We start from the raw sequence: 20,761 nt of genomic DNA on the forward strand, positions 1-20,761 counted from the left end.
TTCACCCCACCAGACGTGGTATTACCAGTGGAACTACTGGCATTTGAGAAGGCAGTGATGAATGAACTGAGTATGCTAAACACATCCAACACCAAAATCTTCCACAATATCAGCCGCATAGAGCAGGAAGAAATCAGGCAACTCGCAGCAAACAAGGACATCACCATAAAACCCGCAGATAAGGGGGGTGCAATAGTGATACAAACCACGACCGCTTATGACCAAGAATGTCTTAAACTTTTGTCAGACAGAAGGAATTACACAGTGCTACAACAAGATCCCACTGAGGCACTGCGAACCACCATAGGGGGAATTGTGGAGGAGGCACTAGCCCACGACTGGGTATCAAAAAAAGAAGGAGAATTCCTGATCCAAAAGACACAAGGAATACCTTACTTTTATGGTATCCCAAAGATGCATAAAAACCTGGACCAACCACCTGGCAGGCCCATCGTTTCAGCAATCGGTTCCATTCTGGAACCTCTGTCAAGATTTGCAGTTGCCTTCCTGCGCCCCCTAGTGCAAGCCACAGACATGCATCTTAAGGATACAAAATCTGTTCTACAGCTATTGAACAACTTGCCATTTTATCCAGAGACCCAGCTATTACTAACCCTCGACGTCCAGAGCTTGTATACAGCCTGCCCCACAATGAGACACTTTTGATCATAGAGGAGGTGCTCTTCTCAACCCCTTGGTAATACCAGACACCCAGGGGAGTTGTGCTGGAGTGCATCTTCATAGCACTCATGAAGAACTTTTTCGAGTACAATAGGACACTGTACCAACAAAGCCTCAGGACCAGCATGGGGAGCACTTTTGCTCCGAGCCTGGCCGGGCTGTATGTCCACCATCTGGAAACAAACAAAATCCTTCATGCAGACAATCCATTCAGAGAGAACATCCTAACCTGTTAGAGTTATATAGATGATGTTTCTTGTCATCTGGAAAGGTGATTCACAATCAGTAACTGGATTTATGGCGTGGTTGAATACTCAGAATACCTACCTGAAATTCACAAGTTCAGTGTCAAACGAGTCTCTGGTGTTTCTGGACCTGAATATCTATACTGAAAGTGGAATATTGAAAACCACCACTCCTTTCAAGCCAACCTCCAAGAATTGACTACTAAGGTTTGAAAATTTCCATCCGCGAGACCTCCACGAGAATCTCCCTTACGGACAATTCTTCCGCTTACGGAGGAATTGTACCGATATCACCCAATACAAAGCACAGGCTTCTGACTTGAAAACCAAGTTGCAACAGAGAAATTACTCGGACCGGGTAATCACCACTGCAATTAAACGGGCCCTTAACAACTATAGAGAGGCCCTACTTGAAGACAAAGTTCAAAAAGAGAGAGACTAGAAAATACCCATCTGTGTCACAACAAACAGCACCCACTACAATGAGGTCTCAAAAATCATCAAAATACACTGGCACACACTGACCAGTGGCGGACTAGACTTTGAAAAACCTCTTTTCGCACACAGAAGAGGTAAGAATCTGAAGGACATCCTTGTCCATACCAGACCACAGTTGAAACACCAAGAGCAAGGGAAACTGCATGGCATACAAGGACACCACCATTGTGGTAATAGCAGTAGCTGCCATCTAACTAAGAAAAGACAACATCTAACCTTTAGAAATGGGACTAAATGGGACCAGAGGAGATTCACCAATTCCAACAGTTAGCATGTAGTTTACTTAATCACCTGCCCCTGCGGCCTAGAGTACGTCGGGATGACCACCAGAGCAGTAGGGATCTGAATTAACGAGCACAAAAGCAATGTGAGATGCAAGAAGAGTACTACCAAAATGGCAACGCATTTTCTGAAAGAACAACACTGTGTAAATGATCTACACTGGACAGTAATTGAACAACTGCAATCCGAGACTGGACTGTTCAAAAAGGAACAACGTTGGGTGTTCCGCCTGGGCACCCACACCATGGGTCTGAATGATGATATCCCATGGGGACAACTACACTAACCATGGGACTACCCACCCAAATTATAGGAGTGGCACACCACAATGTACCAACTCTGCCGCACCCCTAGTATGTAACTTTGTATACACAGACCTGTGAGTCAGAAACATCCCTAGGCCTCCTGGCCTGTGTGATAAACTTAGAATACAATTAATAGGGATTGAGAATGATGTAGGGAGTAACTATGATGCAGGTGCACCTGGTCTACCCACATCGACTGTATAGTTGAGCCCCCTGCGGAAGAAATTCCACCTGCACTAATGATAACACTAGTATCTGAGTAGAAGAGTCACCACCTAGGGGTTTCACTACGCATCTCACTCATATAAATAATGATGATTGATACAGGATACTTACCGTAATGGCCAATTGTCCAACTAATAGTAAATTCTTGATAGGCATTGTTTTGACATCAGCAGATATAAATAGAAACAAGTGTACATTTTGCTGTAAATATCACACATTTGGGCCCAGCAATGACGACCTTACTTTAAGGTTAATCACAATGTATTTTACCCAATAGCTTTCGGCATACTTCTCCCCATAACAACGAGGGAAAGACCTTTGCCCAGCATCTCTCCAGCGCACATGCGCTAAGCACGGGACAGTCGTCCCTACTTTGGACGCATGCACGGAAGACTAAGACAGACTCAGAAGCGCCCGGTACACACGCACTGACACCGCAGGTCCTACTTAGAGGTAGCAGTATGCCTGGACCGACTAACCACACCCGACTGCCCACATTAGGACATAGGCTTCCGGCTTGGCACATTGGTAATTAACACCTAATTGGTGCGTTTAGTGAAGCAACACCCGGTCTCCATTAGCAGCGGAGCCCCGTTGGGGGCAGTAAGGCAGAGACTCTTCCTCGCAATCGTGAGTAACTGAACAGGCAATAGACAACCAAAGCTTCAAACCTGTAAGTAAGATATATGAGCTATACTTCACCTTACAGGATGCATATTGGCTCGTTTAGACCCCACAACATGAGGAGGCTCATGAGGTACAGCGTACTATGGAAATAAGTATGTATCTAATAACGACTTTTAAGGAATTTTACACCCCCCCCAAGTACCAGCTTACCATAACCACATTGGCTGGAGCGAATAGAGTGTGTGTTTTATGTTGTGTATGTCTTATTTTTGTCCCCCTTTTTACAGGGCTCACCTTTACTGTTAGAATGACATTACCTGTCTAGCAGTCGCTGCCCACACTTTTTTAGGTCACGGAACCTGGAGCAATACATTCAACTTTGAGCATTATGAATGAAATATATTGTCTCTTTTCATTTTTTCCCTAGGTTCACAAATTGCTGAAACCTCAATAAAGATTGATTTAGGTACATAATACCCTTTTTTAAGTTTCACTTTTCTGTAAGACACAGATTTTTTTCGATAACAAGACGTGAGTAAGGTGGGGATTTGTGCACCCTGTCCTGAAGATGGAGTTCCACTCCGAAACATGTTGAAGCACACACGAGGTGATGTACCTTGTAATACATAAGAACCTCAAAACACACCTTTTAACAATACCAGCCCGGGGGCCCATTAACATTTTTTTTTAGTACACCACACGAGGCAGGTATTTTTTGACCATCACTAAATAACACTTCGAAACCCATCACTCACTTACTACCACTGAAAACCTCACACACACCACACATAGTCTGTGCACCAAGTGCTCCCACGTAGACGTAGGTAGTAGCACGCCGCATCCCGTAGAGGGGTGGGAAGACCCTTTATTATGAAGCATGACACCAAGGGTCCTTTTGGTGTGTGAAGGGTATTTAAAAAACACTGTGTGCTCCCCACCATTGTAGGAACCACATACGCCCACCAGTGGATTCCATTTTGTTTATATCTATCCTTAACACTGTAAAGTTAGGCTTGAACTCACGAGTAGACTGGGGGAAAGCTCATCTAATTGATCATGCGATTCCTAGCATAAATATAATAGGAACTTACTGCACGGTAATGTACTATCAAGTTAAAGGAGGCAGGAGATGAAGATGACTTTTACGAACAGAGGGCATTTATCATTATATTCAATTTCTTGATATGTTTTGGATTCATATTGGTTTTGGCCCATTGTTTTGAATATAATATTTGCTTGAACTTAGTAGCCTCACTGATTAAGAGCTAGGTCCTACAGGTTATAAGTGGTATAAATATAAACCTAATAAATAGCGAAATAGAAAATGGACCCCAATTTTAATGGAGTTTGATAGATATTTGTGACATGTAAGCCTTGCCCTGCCACAAATAGCAGTTTAATGAAAATGAAAAAAACTGTTGCTAGATGGGATGAATGTAATTTGCAAAACAAAGTTGTTGCCCTTTGTAATACATCGATATATGATAGAGAATTTCTCCTTAATATTAGGGATAAGAAATAGGTGTTGCAAGAGGTTAGGTTATTTAGAGATGGCAGGCAAAAATAAAAATAAAAAATAAAAATGAAAACAAACTTACTTGAGTTATATATTTTCTAATTTAGGAATTTTTAGGCATTACATTATACACATTTGGTAAATATCATTCGTTTTTGTATATTATTAGTAGACAAACTGGGGTTAAGAATACAAGATTGGCAGAATATACCTTTCTAAGATGGCAGCGTATAACGCATTGAAACTCAGTGTCCTGTTTCTATTTTGCTTGTCCACAGGAAGTTTTGGAGCGATTGTCAGTCAATTAACCTTTTTTATCCAATGACTACGGCATACCTGGCAGAAGATTTTTTAATCCAGGTAAGGAGCCTCGTATTATTTAAAATACGCTAGTGGAAGGGGGCTGTCTTAGACATTGAGTTACGATCTATGCACGTATGGTGTTAGCTTAATAAACAAACATAGTGACATTTGAGGAAAAGAACCGGACCGTCTTATACATACCGGGAAGTAGTAATGTGCTTTATTGATTAGATATAAGGTAACTGCCTTGAAATTACTTAAGAAAGGCATTCTTTTACTATCTGCAATGGCTTTTAACGATTTCCTTATATGCGGTCCTTTTGAGACAAGCCAATGTAATATTTACATTCGTTTATATGCTTTGAATTTTTGTAAGAAGGGTGATTAATTCGAAATGGCCCGGTATATCTATCTAAACAGGACAGTTGCTCCATGTAATCAAATTAATATAAGGCAGCATTCATAGTCTGGGTATTTTAGAAGAAGGTTAAAAAATAGGATATTTATTTGACCAAGAGAGCTGCTCCATGCAAATAAGGCAAGCTTTTACTTACTTTCCGTATACTTTTAGAGGAGGTTTAACTAATAGGATATGGCACGTTAACCTTCCCTGATTTATATGATTTGTAGAATCAAGAGGGAAATAAACATGTATATTAATTAGTGTAGAATATAGAAATAACATATTTTCTTCGACATTTGTTTTTTAGGCTATGCCAGTTAGTCCCATAAATATAACATCTATAATAAAAAGGAAGTAAAAGAACTGTGAACTACACTAAAAATAACAAGGTAACTATCACTCAGAAATTTGCTCTCAATAGTGTTTTTTTAAGATGTGCGCTCTATTTGAACAACAGTGGCTTGTTTTTTTCTGTTTTTGTTTCTTCCCTTTAGGATTTTTTAATTTGTATCTGGGAAGACTGGAAAAACTGTTGGGAAACTACCAGAATTATAACCAGTTCTGGTATGTTAACAAGCTTTGATTAAAATATATCTTTTTTGGCCACATTAGAATAAGAATAAATATAATTAGATGATGAAAAAACAGTGAGACATCCACTGTAACTAATATATTACATCAAATGATTTAGGTTTATCATTTTAGGATATGCAGTAATCCAAACAGTGCCAGCATCTTAAACCCCAGCAGAAGCAATCCGTGGTTCTCTAAGCGATTGAGCATCGAGAAGACATCAAGAGATCCCTAAAACAGGGTTATTCACTTGAGCAAACTATGATGGGTACTGAATTATTTTTTGATGACATTTTGAAGGAGGCATTGATACCACACTTCACAATATACTTTCCTTATAGCTTATTTTAGGCCATAGGAAATAGATGTATCTAATCAGAGACATATTCAAGTCATCTGATAAAGAAGGGATAGAACTGTTTCCTCCTATTCTTATATGAAATGTTGTTATGAGTGAATGTAGTGAGTAACAAATAGGTGGTTTGAAGATTTAAATGAGTTTTTGTTTTAAATATGTGGTATGTTGGGTCATTAGATTAACAGTGCCTGTATATCTATGCAACAAATCCATGTATTTAAAGCACAATGTGTTATGGTATAAGCAAATAAAAAATCATTTTATAATGAATGATGATACTACTAAGCCTGCAAAAGAGATAGATTGTTTTTTATTGCTGTAATACGAATTGTAAGAAATGCTTATACATATACATATTTTTATATATAGATTGTTGGAACACACTTATAGCAAGCCTGAAGAAGGAGGTTGGACCAATGTTAATCCTCCGAAACAGGTCGCTCTTTGGCCATGTTCCCATGACCATGACCATGTTCCCATGAAATTTATTGTGCACTGTATTACTTATGTAATTGATGATGGACTAATGTACTTCTGTTTCGTCCCAATTATTGATCTAGTCACATTGTGATTTTTATTCTTATGTTTATTGTTTTTAATGTGTATACTTCTTTTTTAATGCCATAATTGCGTCTGATGCAAACCAATCTAATAAATTCCTTCAAGGAAATACTTTTTATAAAACATTTTATTGATATAATTTTTCTGGCAACTGAATATATTGACCCACTGTGGATTGAATGTTACTAAGGTATGAGTGAAGTTTGGATTAGGCCTGGGCGGTAAATTCCGTTCCGCTTGCGCAATTTGCTGCATTTGGTTAATTTTGCGTTCCGCGGAGAACGCAAAATTGCCCAAAATTCTACATTCTGCAACGGCGCGAAATTTTTTGCTTGTTCGCGTTCACAAATGCGTGTTTGGGAGATATTTGTACCCAAGCCCGCAAACAGCGATTGCGAACAGTAAAAAACCATCGTGAACAAGCAATTCCGCATGTTCGCGTAATTTCTGCTTGTTCGCAGAGATTTTTTACTGTTTCGCGAAGGTTTGCGTAACGCGATTACGCAAATTCCACCCACCCCTAGTTTGGATGTTGTATGTACAACTGGTATGCTAAAAGAAAATCCCAAAGGGAATTGTTTTTACACTTTAACGTCTTGGTGGTGTCCTGTCTCTTTGGTGTGTTGGACCCCTCTGCTTGAATTTGAGATTCTGAGTACAGTCCTTGTGACTGAGAGAGTTATGGCTGGGCCCTCCTTTCTTTATAGATACATATCATATAATCTGTCTTAGCTGTGAGAACAGATGGACCAGTTGAAAACATTTGGTTTTAATGATGATCAGTTTAATAAAATTATCAATACAAGAAAAGCGAATACATTTACAGTGATCACCAATAAAGGTGAGAAATGGGTACCCTGTTAAACCTGAGAAAAGAATTAGTGAGAACAGAATCACATGCAGACTTTTTACCACCACATTCTAAATCAGGCCCTTTGTGTCAAATAAGTGGAATATCTGGAATACACGCTCTCAGCATCAGGAGTTAAACCAAAGAAGAATCTCCTTGGGGCTATATGGAAGGCACCTGTTCCAACAGACAAGGACCAGTTGAGGTCTTTGGTCTTATTGAGTACTATGAGAAGTTCGTCCAGAATTTTGCTGAGAAGATGAAACATATCAAGAAGTTGTTGAGGAAGGGGTGTAAATATGTGTGGGCAGAGGATCAAAAAATGGCTTTCTATAATATTAAGATTGAGATTTGGTGTGCTAAAATTCCTACACTGTTTAACACTAGGTTTAAATCCATACTTACTGTGGATGCTAGCTCAGTGGGTGTGCTCCTTGTGCAACTGCATAAAGATGGTGTAAAAATGGTATCTTTTTCCTTCTGTTTCTTAACTGATTCTGAGAGGTATTACTCAGTTATAGACAGGGAGGTATTAGCTGCTGTATTGGCTGCAGAGTATTTCATAATGTATCTGTGGGTTGTTTTCCATCATTCTGTGCAAGGACCATAAAACCTTGTTGAAGGTATTGTCATTTTGTGATGCAGGGAAAGAGCTGTGAAGTTGGCTTGGTTAGCTGTGTGTCTACAGGAATACCAATATATACTAGAGTGCATTCCTGGATGAAAAAAAGCTCGGTCGGACGGACTATTGAGACTGCAACTACCGTAGCTAGAGGTGGACAAATTCAAAATGTAGCCTTTTGAGAACAAACGTGCTGTTGCAAGTGTGAATGATTTGTTGTAGTTGAATCAAGGGCCTATTGGGAAGGAACAGTAGTAGGTAGACGACGAATCTAGGGACCCACCTGGCCCCAATGCACTTACCCCTGTCTGGGAGGTGGTCACACCTCCCTGTGACAAGATACCTATTGTTCTGCTTTCCCCTGCTTGAGCTTTGCTCAGCAGCAGTAGGGCGGAATCATGTCTCTGGTTGGCAGCAGCCATGTTGTGCTGTCCGTGTCTAGAAGACTAGTACCGGGAGCACTGAGGGGCTCTCGGAGGAGCTTTACAGTGCTTGGAACCATACCTGTTACACAGTTTATGGTGTGGGCGTATGATTCCAGTATGTTTGATACCAAACATGTTAGGGTTTGTTCCGACCAGTTTTGAGATGGTCATCGCGTAATGACATGGTGCCCCTCTATATGTTGTAAGGATGTCGCACTTACAACCCGGGAGAATGGACTCCAAAGGTTGTAGGGGTGCCCTGCTCATGCAGGGGCACCCTCACACTTAGAATTGAGTACCCTGCCTTCAGGATTGTGAAGGCCTGCTTTAGGGGTGACTTTTAGGTTTTAAGTGCAGTGACTTTAGATATAGGGAAACCTATATCTTTTGTAAGTGGTGCTAGCACCAGCTTGCACAGGCTACAATGGAAGGCCTGTAGTTAAAGTTTGAGTGGTCCTTCATGGGTGGCATAAGGCATGCTTAAGCCCGTGGGGGGATCCCTGGTGTACCTATGGCCTGGGTACCTTAGTATAACCCTGGGAGAAGCAGTACGCTACGCTCGCGTAGTTTGCGAAGTTTGCGCAACTTTGCACTACGTGACTTGCACGTAGCATAGTGCGAACATGTGTAGTGCAGCGTAGCGTAGTGCAGCGGTCATTTTTTGCTTGTTCGCGGTCCTCAACGTCATGTTCGCGACCGCGAGCAAGCAAAATGACATCCCGGCGCGATTCTCAACGTGGGGAGGTCGGGTTTCTCATTGCGAGGGGATGCCCATGCTCGCGACCGCTCGCAATGAGAAAGTACCAGTTCGCGTTGAGAAAGCTGCCGCTCGAGTAAAAATCTACTTGAGCAGCAGAAAACTACAGCTCGCACTGTGCAAGATGCCATTTTCAATGATTGCACAGTGTCGGATGCTTGTCCGCACTGTGCAATCATTGAAAACGCATCTTGCACATTGCGAACATGCTACTACGCAGCTTGCGTAGTGCTACGTGAAGTTTGCGTACTGCGAAGTGCACTTCGCGTAGCTTCGCGTAGCGCTACTTCACGAACTACGCCCACCCTTACCTTAGTACCATATACTAGGGCCTGATAAGGGTACACCAGTGTCCAATCTGGGATGTACCTAAGTACTTACCATACCAATTTAGGGGAGGAAGCAGCGCGATTTGGGTAGTGATTAGCAGGATCCCAGTCAGACTAGTAATAAACAGCTCACTGTGCTTTACTAGAAGGATTACCATTTATGAACTTCAATTAACAAAAGTATCTCTCTGTTAAAAGCAGTAAACTATTTACCCATCTACACAAATCTATCTAAACCTATAACAACAATGTCTATTTAAATAAATGAAAAAAAGACTATTTTTCAGAGAAACCTCAGTGTGGGCTGAAATACCTGCTCCAGTATATCAGTTCCTATGAGTGTTTAAATAGTAATGCTCCACTTTTCATAACTCCACTACTATAGAAGTCACACTATGCGAGAATAAAACTTCTTTTGGAATACAGAAATAATGAAAAGGAGCATATAAACGAATATAGTACATTTATAGATTATAAACACTAGCAAATTCATGCGATTTGAAAAAAAATTCTAGTGTGGGGAGTCTTGAAATTTCTTTTATTCATATAATCTTTATTTTCATTTCCAAACAGAAGCATAAAGCCCAGCCAATGTGTTTCGTCCAATAGATGGACTTCATCAGGGATGTGAATCAGATCACGAAGATCAGCAAAGAAATCTACGTATGTGAAATCTTGAAAGCCAAGAATCTTGTTAATATTATGTATCCAAATTGGGAACAGCTCATGTAAATCACCAAACAAGTTTAGTGATCTACATAAATGTGCATCGATATTCCAATTGCACCAATGTCTTCTGGATTTTCTAAGGATTATTGCATTCTATCCATGCCTTTATCATATGGAGTCGTGCCCAAAGAACCGCCAATCTGACCATGGTACAACTTCATTTGATACTGCCATTATTTCACGCACATTATTTTGTTTCAAATCGCATAAATTTGATATTGTTTATAATCGATAAATGTACTATATTTGATTATATGCTCTTGTTCATTATTTCTTGAGGAAAAAATACGATTTGCAGCATTTTTTTTTGCTTGTGACAAAAGTAAATGCGGATAAATACAGATAAAATGACCAAAAAATAAATATGGATGAATACATAAAGTAATGTTACAAAAATAAATACCATAAAACCGGGAGCCCTAATTAAGATATAATTTAATAGTACAAAATATGTATATATGTTATTAAGTATTATGTATACATTTATTTTTAAATTAGAAGGATATGTAAAAATGTTTGTATATTGATAAAAGTAAATATTTAAAAATAAAAAAAAATTGTATTCTTTAAAATTCTTTTAATTTGAAAAATGTATGTTAATTTAGTTTTAAATGTTAAAACATGATGTGTAAAAACAAATTGAAAATGTCAAATTGTTTTTTATTGAAGTTTATAATATTAATACATATTTTTTTTATAGTAATGCAAATAGTACTTTTATTATTTAAAATATTGCTATGAATATAAAGGATTGTAAATAAATAAGTGTGTTTGTTTATAGTATTTTACAAAATGTTATGCTGCGCAAAAAATGTGTCAATACATAGTAATAATTGTGTTTGCAATATGTTTATTTTTTAATATGTTATGTAAAATGTTTTATTTTAAAGTGGACATTGTATTTTTTAACTATTTGGGGCCTCGTTGTGACGTCGGGTGAAAATGTTAGGCCTGACACTGTCTCGGATTCGTGAACCGACCAACTCACGGTTGGCGGCTCTGCCCAACCTATTACGATGCGACCGAACACTGTTCGGTCAGAGTCCCATTTTTCACTATGGGACCCGTGTTCCTCCAGACAACACATGCTCCTATGGGGAAATGGGGTGTTTGCGTAAAACCCTGCACCCTGTCACAGGCACCCCATGGTGCCTGCCATACAGTGCAGGTTTTACAGGGGGTCCCTTAGGTACCACCCTGCCCCCCAACCGGAGGCCTCAGGATCAAGGGGCCTGTTCTAAGGGGCCCCCAAAGTCACTTTCCAACAGCCTTTTCGTGTGAGACAGGTCGACTCAGAAAGGTTATTGGAAATCGATATTGTAATTGGTCAGTCGGAAACACTGTCTGTAGAGGTGCACATTACGCTTCCGACCGATACGAATACTCCAAGAGCGAGTCGGAACAGATTCAGGATGACCACGCAGTTTCTTTTCCAACCGCCAGCATTGTAATTGGTGGGGCGGATTGTAAACCGGCTGATTCAGCCGGAAGGGTGCTGACGCGGTCTAGTTGATTCCGACTGTTGGGCAGAGGCTTTCTGCCTGACATCGTAATGAGGCCCTTTGTGTCCAACACCTCCCTCATAATGTTTTAGACTGGAGTTGGAGTAGTCAATGGCTAACTCTGTTACAGGGACATTGGCAAGTGCTATAATTTTGTTTATTGCAAAGGCAAATTGGCTATTTGTGGAATAGTCTACACAGTGCTGATTTTCGGAGATGTTTCCATATACTTTGATTGACTTGATAGTAACAACCTTGTATAGCTATGTGGTGATATACTTTTTTAAATGTTTGAATCATGACTTGTTCCAAGTCTATGAATATTTATTGGGGTAGTAGTTTGTTGCATGTTTTATATAGTTTAAGAGCTCCTAATAAGTGCTGCTTTGTTTATTTGGTAGTAGGGCATACATAAATGGGATATTTGAGCTTTGACATTCACCATGTATGGTGTACATCTAAGTAAATGGTTTGGGACACATTTTAAAAGGTCCCATCCATCATCCAGGTTTGACATTGGCTTAGTTTTATTAAGTAGTTTCCTTTAGAGATTATTACAATTTGTTTTTCATTATGTAGGTTGTCATGTATATGGAAAGGTTCCTCACTATGTGTAATTGCTAATTGTTCATGTATTTCTACATCTTGGTATCTTCTAGAGGCAGGTGGGGTATCACTGGTGGCTTTTTTAGTGTGTGCAATTAATCTTTATAAAGTAGGGATACGAGGTAGTTACCTTGTTATGTGTTTGGGGACTCCAGGTAAAATATTCTTCAAGATAGTTCTTGTGAGCTCCTGGGAGCACATTTGGGGGTAGTTCTGCTCTCTTACATGAATTACTACATCATCTTTGCACTCCCATAGCATGCATTAGAATAATATTTAGTACATTTACAGTTTCTGATGACGCACTTTCTTGGCTGTGGGTGTAGCCCATGTGCTTTAGGTACTGCTTTCCTTTCTATGAAGTGATATATTTGGCAGCCTCTGTCATTGTATCTGTAAGTACTGTAATAGTATAGATATATAATTTCTTTAAACCTGTGCACATTTGCCATTAACTTGATGAAAAATGCATTTACGACTATTTTGTAAACCTACATGCATGTTCTGATGAGATGTTTCACTCTGTTTTGCAGCTTTTCCCTTGGAGGTGTATTAATGTGCAGCAGGTGCTTTAGTTTCTGTTGATTGAAAAAGGATAATTTTATATCGTGCTTTGTCAATAGTTTGCAGGGGTTGAGGTCCTGGTTTGTTTTGTTTGCTATTTGGGTTATTTTATCCTTATTTATTTATGTGTGTTTGCTTTCTTATTTCTGTTAGCAGGTTTGTGATAGTTGATATTTTGTGGTAGTTCATTGGTTTTCAAGTTGTAGTGTGTGTATAAAATATAAAAGTTGAAAAGTGTGATAACATTTATTTGCTATTTTATATTTTTAAGTGTGTTAACAGTTACATTTTAGTTTGAATATAAGTGTTCCTTACTGGCTATACAATTGTTGAGATGTATATTTTTCTTTTTTAATGGTTTGTAGAACGAATACAGCAGTTTCCTAATCTTGCAGCATTTGTCTTATTTGAAGTTTTTAGTTGCTCTGATTAGAGTGCCTTTTATATTGTTGATTCAATTGTTTTTTTTTTATTGTATTGGTTAAAATTGTTTATAGTTTAATTGTGTTAGTTGGTTTTCTATAATTTGTGTTTTACTATTTAACTATAGTTCCATATTTTTGATTATAACATTAATTATATATGTATAAACAATTATATATGTATATTTAGTAATATTTAGGTTGGTGGTTACTTGTTTGCAGTTTATGGTCATTTTGTTGGGGGGGTTTATTGTATGCATTTTAGATTTGTAAATTTTTGGGGTGAATGGTAAATATCTTGCTAAAATAATATATATTTTTTTAAATATGTGTATAACAAGTTTTGGATTAATTTAAAGAATTTGTTTCATATGAAACGTGTTTTTTGTGTGTTTTATTAAGAAATGGTTAATTATTTTGTCAATAATAATGTACTCAATATTGTGTGAATAGATTTTTTTAGACATATTCAATGTTCATTTAGATGTGACAATATTTTGCTTTCTGATATTTTTGTTATCAATATATATAAACATCGATATTTTTGCCAACAATGTTTGTATTTTCGATATGTGTGTTTTTTTTAGTTGAGTATATGGAGTCAAAATGTCATTAACAAGTAGCAGTCATTTCACTGGATATTGCACGTCAAGGGATATTGCACGTCCATCTGTCTAACTGAATCAAAGGAATGTATGATGTTACAACGTATATATTTACAACAAATGCCTTTACAAAGCAGTGTTTACATCGCAACATCCCTTACAACGCATACATTTACATTGCATGCCATTACAATAAATTTTTAAAAACTACATTTACAACGCGTTCCATTACATCGCATTATATCTTTACAATTCATACCATTACAACGCATACCATTACATTGCATTTAAGGTAAGTGTTGGATAGTGTAGGGGTACAAATTACGATTCTAACTCCAGGGGGTGCAACAATAGGGTAAGTGTTGGATAGTGTATGGGTAAAACTGACTATTCTAACTCCAGGGGGTGCAACAGTAGGGTAAATGTTGGATAGTGTAGGGGTAAAAATTACAATTCTAACTCCAGGGGGTGCAACAGTAGGGTAAGTGTTGGATAGTGTAGGGTACTATGCGTTGTAATGGTATGCATTGTAATGACATGCAATGTAATGCCTGCTTTGTAGTGACTTGCGTTGTAGTGTCATGCATTGTAGTGACATGCAATGAAAGGGCTGCGTTGTAGTGACATGCGTTGTAAAGGATGTTGCAATGTAATGACTACGTTGTAAATGTAGTGCGATGTGATGACTACTTTGTGAAGGTTGTTTCCCGAATCAAAGCCTTCAAATTTCATCACTATTCATTTCGAGAATGTAAAACTTTGTGACCAAGTACCTCATCAAATGGCAAGATCTATTAAATGAAATATACAAAGAGCCCTTTAATGAAACAAAAATTGGACTTCTATTTATATATTTTAAAGCAGCTCTGTTGTGGCAGTGCAAAGAAAACGTTAATGACTGCCACCATATATATACATTTTACAGACTAGCAGAAAATGTTTATTAAAACTCTAAGACAACACGAGCGATTCACATCTTCCTCGATATCTAAACGGGCCGAAACTGTGAAAATAACCTTTCGGCATGTTGTTACCTCAAACAAGGCTTTGAGGACTTTGACACTAGGAACACAGGCTCAAGCTGTAGCCATTAAAAGCATCCGAAGAGCCTCTGACCAGCGTTGGATTGGGATTAAAAATCGACCCGGTCACGCTAAAAAAAAGTGGCCCCAGATTTGCATATTGCTTTTCTGCAAAACATTGCTTCGGCAAAGTTTTATGAAAAAGAAGGGGTTGGGGTTCTCTGACAGAGGCATGTTTTCTTAACTTTATTTAAAAAATGAACAGATTAGTTCACACTGGTAAAACACACCTCAATAACAAGTGAGTTCATGTAGGACTTGGACTTTTTTGCCAAAGTTCCCTAAACCTTTTGCTTTCCCCTTAGACCGTTTTCCTGACATAGAGTTGCAAATTTAGATGCTTTGGATACTTTGCCACTGCTGATCAGTGTCAAAGTACAATTGTTCCCTATGTAAAATGAAATGGTAATTGGTTGGCAATGATTGGTATGTTTGCCTTACTAGTAAATTCCCTAGTGATGTGCACTGTGTGTGCAAGGGCTAGTAATGCAAGGCGCGCAGAGAAGGGAACTCAGGCCTCCAGTGTATGGCCTGCATGCAGTTTGCTAAGTTAGCATGTTGTCCTGACAAGTGCAACCAGTTGTCAAGACTGACTTTCCCTTTTGCATACACATTGGGCACCCCTGTGGTAGGTCCTGGGTAATCCCTGGACAGGGTGCAGTGTAGGTAAAAGGCAGGACACAACCTAAGGTGTGTGTTATGTTCTGACAGTGAAAAACACTCTTTTAATTTTTCACCGCTGAAAGGCCATCCTGCCAATAGGACAGAATGGGGGAGGCTGGGTGTTGTGTTTGTTAGCCTAGTTTCCTGTAAGTTTATAATGGAGAGGTGAAGTTTAGTATGTATGAACTCACAGTGTCATAACACATCTTTCTGTGAAGTAGGTTTTGTAACTGTGTGTTCAGAAACCACTCTTTTAGAAAGTGGCTGAGTTTTGTGCTCCAGGCATTTCTGTGTGTCTCTGCTGAAATGTGGATTGTCTGTCTGGATCTGAAAGGTGAGAGGAGCTGGGTGACGTCTTGACCTAGGGAGGGGCTGAGATGGCCCCAGGTTGCCCTGCACCTGGATAGTAGGGGGAGGAGAAGCCCGGGAGGTGAAAAGGCCTGGCTGGGCTGGTACTATCAACCAATTGACCCATCTCCCGCTGAGTGATTAAGGACCCAGAACCCCAGTTTGAAAGGGAGAGATGTGACACTGGGTGGGAGACACCCAGAACTGATTTAGGGTGGGGTCAGGGACCCCTGAGCACAAATAAACTTCAAAGACATTAAGGGGTATAACTATAAGAGCTGATACCCCTGAACGTTGGAATGAAACTGAAATTGATTGAGACTGAAAAGGCTTGGACCCATGTTGTTGTCAAGAGGAACCTCTGAGAACGAAGGAGCAACTGAAGAGACTGCTGTGGAAAGACCAATCCTTGCTTCATGATCTGGGGCTGGCCTGCAGTTTGCTGTTGTAACCAAGGGAGAGGCTGTTGGGACTGTGCTTGGAGGCGCTGGGTCCCCCTGCTTGAAGAAGACTGCGCTTTGTGCTGTGTCTTGTAACCTCAAGGGCCTGCGGTGAGCTGGCTCCCCGTTTGGAAATACAGGATCATAAAAGTTTAAGGAGAAGTCCGAAACAACGCAGTGTGTGAGTTCTTTTGCAGCTTGGACCCTCATAAACTGCGCCTTGTGATCGTGGGCATGCAGGAGTAAGCTGAGTCTCGGACGTGCGGAATGCATGTCGTGGTGCAGGCCAAGGCGTTGGTGAGGAGCACCTAGTAATTGTGTGCACCAAAAGAAGATGTGAGTCTCAAACGTGCAGAGTGCGTGTCGTGGTGCAGCCAGGGAATTGGTGAGGAGCGCCTGGTCATTGTGTGCACTGGGAGAAGAGGTGAGACTCGGACGTGCGCAGTGCATGTTGTGGTGCAGCCAGGGCCTTGGTGAGGAGCGCCTGGTCATCGTGTGCACTGGGAGAAGAGGTGAGACTCGGACGTGCGCAGTGCATGTTGTGGTGCAGCCAGGGCCTTGGTGAGGAGCGCCTGGACATCATGTGCACAGAAAGAATAAGTGAGTCCTAGACGTGCAGAGTGCGTGTCGTGGTACAGCCCCAGCATTGGTGAGGAGCGCCTGGTCATCGTGTGCACCGGGAGAAGAGGATAGACTCGGACGTGCAGGGTAGGTGTCGAGGTGCAAGCAGAGGTGCTGGTGAAGAGCGTCGGGTCATCGCGAGCACCAGAGAAGAGACGAGTCGGGGACGCGCTGTGTGCGTGTCGAGGTGCAACTGTGGCACTGGTGAGGAGTGCCTGGGTAGGGTGTGCCCCGAATTTGGAGTGAAGTATCCACTGTGCTGAGGGCAGGTCTCGGTGTTCACTGAGACAGCTGGAAGTAGGGCCAAGTCATTGGGCCCTCGGAGGAAAACAGCAGTGGCCCGGATCGGCAGCCCCGGAGGAGCTGAGCCGCCTGCCTGAGCTCGCCACACTCCGTGATGGTGTTCTGGATCAAGGCCCAAGTCGCTGACGTCAGAGAGGAGAGTGGGGTCACGCCCCACCCAGGTAACATGGATCACCACCTGGGGTGGGGTGGGGTGCAGGCCGGAGCGACACTCTATCGGCCTCTTGCTTCGGTCAGCTGCACGAGCCTGTTGCTTCGGCTTGGATCTAAACCCATGCTGACCCAAGGAGGGCCAGTACTGGGGCTGGAGTGGGTAGCAGTACTTTTGTGTCATCATTGATCCATATTGGGGGCACTGTAATGGAGCACCTAAAGTGTTGTATTACACTTTGCATTATTGCTGCTAACACACTATTGAACTGTCGTATGACCCCTGACCTCATTTGTGCCTGACAAACTATATGCTTGGTGCGCTACGCACTGCATTAATTTTCCCTTGCAGATTACCTGATTGTAACGTGGCGCATTGAATTAATTCTTCATTGCACAGTATCTGATGATAACGTGGCGCAATGCATTATTTCTTCATTGCACAGTATAGGATTGTAGCGTGACACGTTCCTTTGTTTCTTCCTGGTATAGGGCATGCTGATACTGATACACATTGCATTATTACTTCTATTGCAAAGTACATGACTGTGACATTACGTATTGCATTGTTTCTCTGTTGCATAGTGCAAGAGAATATCGTTACGCATTGCAATATTTGTTTTCTTTTGCAACGTGTGTAATTCTACCAATACGATTGGCCTAACCTTTTGGAAACAGTTAGAAGTGAGCTTAACTGTTGGTTAGAAGCGGTGGTTGGGATTAGAACCTTCCAACCCACCAGAAAGAATACTACCCATTCTTGTATGTTGATTTTGTATTGTGTGGTCATATCGTATCACCTCTTATATAAAGTTTATACTCATTTTAACAAAACTCGTGTGGAGTCTATTTGTGGTAACATCATAGGGTTGCTGTGAGCGTGGTTGCACATACTTTACACTTGTGTCTTGGAAATAAGCCTGGCTGCTTATGCCAACTTACTAAGGGGGTGAGCAGGGCTATCTCAGACGATGTCCTTACTTAGCCTAACGTTGAAGCGAGGCTTCCGGGACTCCCGTCTCCAGCATTTGGTGGCAGCGGTAAGCGATAATGACCCCCACTTCCAACAGTTCACTTCTGCTTAGTCCCCCTGACCCCGCTTAATATGCATACATTAATGGGCCGCACCAGTGTGAGAAAGGAAGTGACACCTCTGCCCAATGGTAAAAGGGGGGTAATGGATGCCCATCTGTCTCCAGAAAGGCCACTCAGGCACCCACTAGGAAGCTGGATGCATCCAAGCAACACAGACACTGCTGAAATCGGCCCCCCAGGCTGCCCAAAAAAGCAGCCCACATCTATACTCAGATACAGGCCCCTCCGCCATTGCCCAAGTGCCCGCCTTACCAATCCGACCCTGCCTCTAACATATAGTGAGTCTCGCACTCACAGACTAATTATTAGTCACTTTAAAAGACACCTTAATATAGTTACACCGTGAAAGGTTAGTCTGTTAAACCATGCAGCTTATTGATCCCCACCACCCCTTGCATTCTTACTGCCAGGGCCGGACTGGCCATAGAGGGCACCGGGCAAAAGCCCGGTGCGCCGCACGGGTGGGGGCCAGTTTTGGGCCCCTGGGGGCCGTTTTTGCAGCATAGCTGCAAAATCGTCCCTGTACCAAAATCGTCCGAAAACCGGCCCCGGCAAAGAGCCCGGTTGCACCTCCACCCTCCCCCCCCAAGTGGGGAGGGGGGCCGGCCGAGCACTTTGCCAAGGCCGATTGTGGTTCCCAGTCCAGCCCTGCTTACTGCAGCTGCAACTAGTGACCCCTGACCCTGCTTGCAGGCCAGGTCACCCCCCTGCTGCCCAATAGCTCCACCTGCTCTTCAGCCCACTACCGAGCCGAACGCGAGTTCGTGCCAGCTGCGCCCCTCTGCCGCTGATCGCCGTCTGAGTGGGGTTGTACCATATTGTGCTGTTTTTGTTCTCCCTCCTATTCCGCATTCTAGTACCCTGTGTACCGTATTTTGTTATTTCACCGCCCAGCGTGTTCCCCCCACCCCCTTCTTGATTTCCGTACTCCTCTTTCCTGCTGCTGCCCCCTGCGGAAACCCCCCCTCGCCGCCCTGCTCCCTTCTCCCAGCTGCTCCCCCCCCTCCACGCCTTAAATGGCGGGCGCTGCTCTGCAGCGCAGCGGACACGCCCTGGTGCGCCGAAGGTGTGTCAAAGGCAAGCCCATCTGCGCCCATCGGTGCCTGGACCGCACCCAGCGCCAGACCCCCTCTACCCCGGACCCATCACGACGCCAGACTTCGATACGACGCCAACACCCTCCACGCTCTTAACACCAGCCGAGACCACTGCTGCTTCCAGGCCGCCCCCAAACGCACATACGGACACTTCAACCGCAACACCTGCAACTTCACATGCGACAGGACCACCAAACCTCCATGAACCAGACCCAACTGCTGCATACTCCTCAACACCGGCTCCGCACACAAACATGCCGTCGAGCTCTGGGACCTGCTTGACAACTCCGCCCCGGACGTAGCCTTCCTGACCGAGACCTGGTGGGACGACTCCTCAGCACCTGACATCACCATAGCCATCCCAGACAGCTACAAGATCGCCTTCAGAGACCGCACCAACGGAATTGGAGGAGGAATAGCCATCGTCCACAAGTCCACCCTCCAGGTCCACACCCTCGCAGACGACTCCCTCATCGTCGCCGAACACCTTCACTTCCAGAACCACACCAACCCCAACACCACCCTCAGAGGAACACTCGTCTACAGACCTCCTGGACCCCGGGCCCCCTTCAGTGACTCCATCACTGACCTCGCCAGCACCCTCCGTGGACTACATCCTCCTCGGGGACCTGAACTTTCACCTCAAGAACAACAACAATGCCAAATCCACCTCCCTGATCTCCAACCGCGCCAACCTCGGCCTTGGAAAACTTGTCACCGAACCCACTCACGCCGCCGGCCACACACTCGACCCTGTCTTCTCCTCAAGCACCTACATCACCTTAAAACACACCACCAAACTCCACTTGACCGACCACTGATGCATCCACTTCCCCTTTAAGAAACCAACCATGCACCACCACACCCAACAGCTACCTCACCGATGCTGGAGCAAAGTCACTGAAGACCAGCTGACCCTCACCCTCACCCAGAACCCGCCGACCGACCCCACCGACACAGACGGCACCGCCCGC

The sequence above is a fragment of the Lissotriton vulgaris genome, chromosome 10 (assembly GCF_964263255.1).
Source record: "Lissotriton vulgaris chromosome 10, aLisVul1.2, whole genome shotgun sequence".
Taxonomy (NCBI): Eukaryota; Metazoa; Chordata; class Amphibia; order Caudata; family Salamandridae; genus Lissotriton; species Lissotriton vulgaris.